This window comes from Octopus bimaculoides, chromosome 11 (genome assembly GCF_001194135.2).
Source record: "Octopus bimaculoides isolate UCB-OBI-ISO-001 chromosome 11, ASM119413v2, whole genome shotgun sequence".
NCBI classification, from domain to species: Eukaryota; Metazoa; Mollusca; class Cephalopoda; order Octopoda; family Octopodidae; genus Octopus; species Octopus bimaculoides.
The window spans coordinates 73,205,609-73,213,813 of NC_068991.1; the positions used below are offsets into that span (position 1 = coordinate 73,205,609).

An 8,205-nucleotide genomic window follows, 5' to 3' on the forward strand; every position below is an offset into this window, starting at 1 on the left:
TATATATATATATATATATATATATGCATATATTCACATACTGGCGTACATACGCAGATGATGCAGCACATTACTGTTATTTGTAAGATATGAACATATTGATTGGGAATCTATAAGATATTTTGTAATGTCTATTGATTAAGGTAGTGACTTGTATTATTAACAATAATACAGTTAATTATATTTACAGGATCATTATTGTTAGTTAACAATTAGCTGGGGAAAAAAAACTACTTAAACCAAAAGAAAAGGTAATTATAGAAGAGTTATTGATAACACTCGTGTAACTTCGATATGTGTTGCAACAATTTCTGAGATTTGGAAATGATGTAAAAACTGAAAGGGTTTATCAAGTTAATGAAGCCTAATGCTTTGTTACATATGCATGAGTGCAGTGAAATGTTATTACATGGAAGAGGAAAAATAAAAATTGTTATGGTATTCCATACATTTACGCAACAGTTTTAGAAACGCGAATTAGATTTGAAATTTCGAGTGGAGTGGAAATCTAAAAAAGTAACAAATTGTTTTAATAATATCCTCAAGAGCGATTTTCTATGATATTTTGAAAGTTTATTTTCACTAAATGTTTGTATTAATTTTATAGTTATGCAATTGTATATATAGACGCAGGAATGGCTGTGTGGTAAGCAGCTTGTTTTCCAACCACATGATTCCGGGTTCAGTACCACTGCGTGACACCTTGGGCAAGTGTCTTTTTCTATAGCCTCGGGCTGACCAAAGAAAGCCTTGTGAGTGGATTTGATAGACGGAAACTGAAACAAGCACATCGTATATATATATATATATATATATATATATATATATATATATATATATATATATATATATATATTAACGGTAAGATAACAAAAGAAAGAAAGATACCTCGATATTATGTAAATAGAGGAATGTATCTGTAATATACTATGTGACAATTATTCGGTTGCCATAATAAAACTCCGAGTTACGGATGTCGGGGCGGAGACCTCCACCGGCATCTCTTCAGTTATCGAGGCAAACAAAATATGCTATGAAAAATGACCGTTAAACAAAGGGGGTTTTCAGACCGTTTAAGCGGCCCTTCAGAAATTGAACCGCCTTACGATACTCCTTGGGAGTTCATGGTATGAAATTTATTGTCATTGCTCCGATTTAATCGCCAATGCCATATATTTAATTTAAAATTCAGTACAAATAGGGGAGGTTTGGGGGGCCCCAATTAAGTGGCCCTTTAAAAAAATAGACCCTCTTAGGACATTGCTTGGGATTAAGGGAGTTGCTGGTTTCAGTTTCGTTGTCCTTGCACCAATGGTCTGGGAGGAGTTAACGAACGTAAAAACGTAACGGACAGAGAAATACCACTCAAAATTATATTAATATATATAAATATAAATATAAATATAAATATATATACATGTGTGTGTGAGTGTCTCTGTGTATGTATGTATGTATGCGTGTATGTATGAGGGTGTATTTTTGTTTGTATATGTGTGAGGATGTGTGTGTGTGAGGATGTGTGTGTGTGATGATGTGTGTGTGTGAGGATGTGTGTGTGTGAGGATGTGTGTGTGTGAGTGTGCGCGCGCCTGTATGTGTCTGCTTGTGTACACGCATAATTCAGTAGTGATCAAACTTACCAAATGTAAATACAAGAATCTCAGGATGAATGAGAGTCGTAAGGCACAGAAAATCTATACATGTATTTGCATTGGAACAAAGACATTTTCTTACAAATATTTTAACAGAAATAGAGGCTTCTTGTTTTGGTGCAGGGCCAACAGTTTTGATGGAATGATGTCAGACACCAGCGCTAGAGTTAATTATCTCTGATGCTCTAACGATAGTTACCTTACTGCCTTATTTATATAAGTATTAAGAAATTCTTATATTTAGCAATATTTATTTAATGACGATTTTAAAACTAAAAACTTTTATTGGTTTCCATTATCCCAGAGTACACCTACATCGCAAGGTTTCGCAGAATCTCCACTAGTTATTGCTTTAATTATAATGAACAAATTTATAACGTAATGAATTACGAGCATACATAAGAAAACTTATGCAAATTTACATTTATGTAAAACGGAAAAAGAGAAAACGTTTGTCTTAGTAAATGTGTGTTGTAAACTGAGAAAACTGCGAGGGAAATCAAATCAATAAAAACCGAGATATTTTAATCAGATAACGCCTTACAAAATTATGGACTTATATTATTTTTTATGATAAAGCAATACTGTAATTAGACTATAAAAGCATTTCTATACTGGCTATCTATCAACAGTCTTGTCGGTTTACATTTTGGCTGAGATCTACTGAAAATCCAGCAGAGAGGTTAGTTGTTAAAACTGTAAAAAAATATCTCTGTTAGATTACTATAAAGATTATATAATGATTCGTCTTCACAAACTATACGGTGTACAATGGCTTATGGCGGGTCCATGAACTGAAATCTGTGGTAAGTCACAAATTTTCTTCAGTTCAAGATATTTCATTTCTGAAATAACTAGCTTCCTCAATTAAATTCAAAGTGTGGTTTGTGCGTCAACTTTATATATATATATATATATATATATATATATGTCCTGCTGTAATTTCGTTAGTTCTCTTTCGACAGCTGGTCATTCTAACACAAGATGTTTGATCATTTTAAAATTAGGCGTTAATCAGCTTAATGATAAATGGATATAATGATTTAATCTTACTGTCAACACCACAAAGATACATTCACCATGCGTTTTAAGAAAAAGAACATCGCTCTCTCCGGAGAAATACTGCATTACAAAGACAAGCCGGATTTTACTTTTCGGCAGAGAGATTATCAACTAGTGGCCGAAATTTAACCGAGTATTCTTCCAGTTTGTGGTCTAATATTTCAATATCAGAGAAAGTGCTTACTCTCTCTCTCTCAGGACAACAAAGTTGCAAAGTTTCGTGACAATGCTTCTCTTTGGAAAACTCTGATTACATTTTGTAAAGTGGCAAATTCTCTGATGCTAAAGAATAATGTTGTCTTTCCTTCCGAGGGCCAAGTTTAAAATTCTTAATTTATTTATTATTTTTGAAAGAAAAATATAAGCATGTATCACTTTTTATTTTCCAGACAATAACAATAGTAATAACAGTAACAACAAAAACAACAACAACAACAATAATAATAATAATAATAATTACATCGAAAAATACCTTAAGAATGAGAACCCAAGACACCTAATGAAGGCTGGAGGGTATATCAGCTGAAACGTTGTGTTAACAACAAACAAGATGTGGACAAATATCCGTTAAATGTAAATAATGTAAATAATATACGATCCTGTGTAGTGCGGTATGTAGTGTTGATGTTTATGGTATTTGTCGCTAAAAGTCTGTATTATTTGGATCTAACACTGTACATACTACAACTACATTCCTCTCAGCAAATTCTAGGACATAAAATAACTTCGTTGTATCGGTTTCTTTTATGAACATTTTCAAGTGTCAGTATCTGCTGGTCATTTAATGATGAATTTTAACACATTAATCGAAGAATAATGAAGAGGAAGATGAGAGGAAGTAGAAGAAAATTAACAAGGAGAAGTAGAGAGGAAAGGGAAAATTGCAAAAGAATAGTGGGTAAAAAAATCCGAAGAAAGGAGAAGAAACGCAGCAATAAATCTCTTGCTTCTGTATATCTTTTCCTGCATCGCATTCTTCATTTTGAATTTCTTCCTTGTTTGCCACGTATCACATTCTGCTTTTTTTCTTCATCAAATTCAACTAGTTTGCATTCCCCATAATATCTTCACACCGATTTAATAATCATAAAAGTGTCTATTTTTGTTCTTCCAATCAATAATCTGTTAATATATTTCGTCTTTTTTCATTTCGCAAACATACACTGTCATAACACGTCTGTAGTGTAATCACTAGCCCACACCCACAAGATGAACCAACACAAATGAAAACAAAACTTGAAATAGAAAACATTTTAGTTTGACTAATTCATATGACAAAATTTACGGAGTCACTCATTTTCTTTGCAAAAATAAATTTTGCCCGACTTAAATATATTGAGTAATTTCAAAATTAATATTCGACTACTTTTAAGTAAAACAATACATGAAAACAAATAAATCTCATCGAAATCAACTTTGCCTTTCATCTTTTCGGGATCGATGAAACATTACAAGTCCAAGATGGTAGATTGTGAAAAATGCAAGAATGATGTCTGGCAGTTTTTTTCTTCTGTTCTTTTCGTCTTGAATTCAAATTCTAACTCAGCTAATTCAAGTGACTTATTACGTCTCTAAGTTTAGTAATGCCGCCCGTTGACTTACGTAATTTTAGCGGAGTTCCCATGATTACGAACGTTTGTGTTAGGCCTCCGGGTTTTGAGTTATTTTTCACCTTCACACAAATTTGGCATGCAGTGAGTGGGTTTGTTGCTAGGTGCTGTAAAACAGACATAAGAATTAGTGTTTGTTGCCATGATTTAGTTATTGATACTCTAAAGAATCTTGTCCCTGGGTGTTAGTAGAACATCACTGATGCGAGTGCAGAAGTTTAAGTATTTCAGGGCCACATTCCCCAGTGATGGGGTGACAGGGGGATGAATTGAATGCTAGAGTTGCACTTTCTGGCAAAGTAATGCACCAGTTCGAGAATTCGATCCTCAGAAGGGGAGAGATTATTAGAAAAAGCCAAACGACCTTATCTTCAATTCATTCTCTCGTCACCCATTGTGAGATATGTTGGGTAATCATAATTAACCTCAGACTATTCGCTGTACTGTAATGAAGCTAAATGTGATACATATATTCATACGTACTATATATATCTATGCAATCAAAGCTCCAAACTCGGAATCGATCAACTCTCACTACAATGACAACCCATCCTCCTCCCACTTCCTATCACATTAAACATCTCTCACGTTAAGTTAACTAATATTTCACCACGCTGTGACTCGCGCCCGCCATCCCTCGCAATGCACATCTCATTTTCAGCTTTTGTAATTCGCAACGTACACCTTTTCATCTAATCACTCTTTCTCTAACATTCATCCTAATAACTTTTTCAGTCCCATCGGCTATTTCGTTACTATTCTGTCTAAGCATTTATTGTTTGAAACTTCAGTTCTCACGACAACTGAATTTATCAATTACCAAAGTTTATTGAATCACCCGATTTCTTCAATTCTTGTAGTGTTTCAAATATGATTAATGATATTTGTCTCCTAATCATAAACTCAAATCGAAGACTTCTGTTTCTCTCCGATCACGAAAACAGCGAAATAGAATAAATTATGTGATCATAACTTTGTACGCTAAATAAGCCTGTAATTATATCTGAGGGTATCTTTAGATTATTGAAATATGAAGAGGAAATCTATGAATATAACAAATATTAACTTGCTTGCAAAGATGAATGGATTAACTGATTGTATTATTCCAACAAAGAGACGCACCACTTTCCGAGTGATATTTGATTTAGTTATATATAACGATAGTTAAACAGTACGTTATAAGCAACGGATTGGAACATTGAAAGGTATAAAGGAATAAAAATTATTGAAACATATTGCGAACAGTAAATGAAAGGACGTAAATGAAAAGTCTAAGCAAATCAGGGGTTTCCGTACAGGTGTGTATCTGCCGAGTTATTCTCTTAAAGAACTGGTCAATGAACCAAAAGCCAAGTGGCCGTGCAGTATGCTGGGATTCAGAAACACGTTGCGTATGCAAATTGTTAATATTAATAACATCTACTTACTGTTTGTATAGCAAAATATGATCTTCTATTCTTTAATACTACAGCTTTCAGTGAGGCGGCGAGCTGGTTAATCGTTAGCACGCCAGGCGAAATGCTTAGCGTCATTTCGTCTGTCTTTACGTTCTGAGTTCAAATTCCGCTGAGGTCGACTTTGCCTTTCATCCTTTCGGGGTCGATAAATTAAGTACCAGTTACGCAATGGGGGTCGATCTAATCGACTGACCCCTCTCCCAAAATTTCTGGCCTTGTACCTAGAGTAGAAAAGAATATTAATGACATCTACTTACCGTTTGAATATCAAAATATTATCTTCTATTCTTTAATACTACAAGTTTCAGTACGGTGGCGAGCTGGCAGAATCGTTAGCACGCTTAGCCCAGATGCTTGGCAGCATTTCGTATGTCTTCACCTTCTGAGTTCAATTCCCAACAAGGTTGTCTTTACCTCTTATCCTTTCGGGTTCCGATAAAGTGAGTACCACTTCAGCACTGGGGTCGACGTAATCGACTTACCCCATCCACCGGAATCGCTGGCTTTGTGCTAGAATTTGGAACTAATATTACAAATTTCAGTTATTGAAGTAACTCCAAGAGTTCGAGTTACCGTATGTTTTAACTGTAGTGAGTAAAACCTGACGAAGACAAGATATAAAAAGCTGGAAAATTGACAAATCGTGTAACTGATAATTGATCGTGAAACAGATTTCAAATTGCTCTTATTTATTTATATGTATTAAGTTAGTTATTATCATAGATCAACGTGGCTTAGTTGTTACGGTTCATAGCCTTGCTTTTGTGAGTCGTGTCGTTGAGTAAGATACTTTCTTTTCGGTTGCTCGAATCTTCTCAGCTGGCAATAATGAGTAGTATTTGTTATTCAAAGGGGACAGTCTTCTTACATTCTGTTTCACGCTGAAACTTCCCTGGAGCTATATTTAAGGTACACGTGTCTGTGTACCTGTGCTCAGCTACTTGCACTTTAATTTCCCGAGCAGGCTGTTCCGTTGATCTCATCAACTGGAAATCTCGTCTACGTAACCGACAAAATGCCAGGTAGTTGGTTAGTACTTTCGACAACATGTCTATTCTAATCATCACCCTTATAATGCATTGCTGAGCATTTGGTAGGCTATGACGTTTGCTGTTCACTCCGAAATCCTGATACCAAATCAAGCAATCACAGCTTTTCTGTGAACAAATCAACCGACGAAACGAAAGATTACTGGCGAAAAGATGCTAATTAGTCGATCAAAAATGTATTGCGCTCCATCAAGATAAAGCATGCTGCCATACGACAAGAACCAGTTGTTCAGAGATTAGAAGCTTTGGCTTGGATATCGGGCATATTTGTCCTATCTGTCTGTCCTTGCACTGTCAGCTTATTTCAAAGCTGGAACATTTCGTTGGAAATACATGCCGTGATTGAGTAAATGCATTGACATTGATTACACAAAGCAAAATATTGCTTGGAATGTGAGATTACATATCAGATAAAGTTAGCATTTGATATATAACTTGTAACCTTTAAATCTCAGAACGAAAATCGACATTACTTTCGAGATGACTTGATATATACATATTCATATGTATATATACATATACGTATGTATATCTATATCTATCTCTCTCTATATATACATACACACACACACATATATATATAAATAGATAGACAGATAGATAGATAGATATACATACATATACATATTCATAGGTGTAAATATATGTGTGTGTGTATGTATATATATATATATAAATATATATATATATATATATATATATGTAAAAAATAATAATAATCAATAATAATAATAATAATAATAATAATAATAATAATAATAATAATAATGTGTTTTGAATGGCGCAACAATGCATTGCTATGCCATTCAAAACACATAATTATTATTTATTAATTTTTAAAAACAATACACAATGCTTCAAGCGAACTACAATACTCTCCTATAAATGTGCGTGTGTGTGTGTATGTGTGTGTGTGTGTGTATGTATGTGTGTGTATATATATATATGTGTGTGTGTGTGTGTGTATATATATAAGTGATAGTTAAACTATATATATATATATTATAGATGGTTAATCCATATATACATACATGTGTATATAGACATATATAAATATATACATATTTATACACACACACACACACACACACACACACACACATATATATATATATATACATATATATGGAGGTTGTCTACTCCTTAAACAGAGTTTGACCACCTCCTGCACCTACACCTTAGCCCTTTCATGGCGTCTGATGTGGCTTTTTAAACCAGACAGTGTTTTGAAAAAACACCCACACAGATTGCACCTCTGATTTGCACTACCAATTCCTGCAAGTAAGTTCTGCTCATTGTGGATCCTAACATGTCTTTTAAGACCCCCATTGGATTTGCAAACCCTCTGGCACACACCACATTCAAACGTGTGCAC

General features: G+C 34.1%; 1 long non-coding RNA gene across 2 annotated transcripts in view; it reads right to left on the bottom strand.

Annotated features, from left to right (window-relative positions):
- Positions 1-8,205, bottom strand: part of LOC128249038 (uncharacterized) — a 43,801-nt gene that overhangs the window by 15,616 nt on the left and 19,980 nt on the right. Inside the window, exons 2-3 of one of the 2 annotated variants that reach the window (XR_008265137.1) lie at positions 5,752-6,002; positions 4,141-4,431 (exon numbers count right to left, since the gene is read on the bottom strand). This is a non-coding gene — a long non-coding RNA (uncharacterized LOC128249038). Of the gene's footprint in view, positions 1-4,140; positions 4,432-5,751; positions 6,003-8,205 lie in introns of those variants that run through there. The other variant, XR_008265138.1, reaches the window with a different exon arrangement.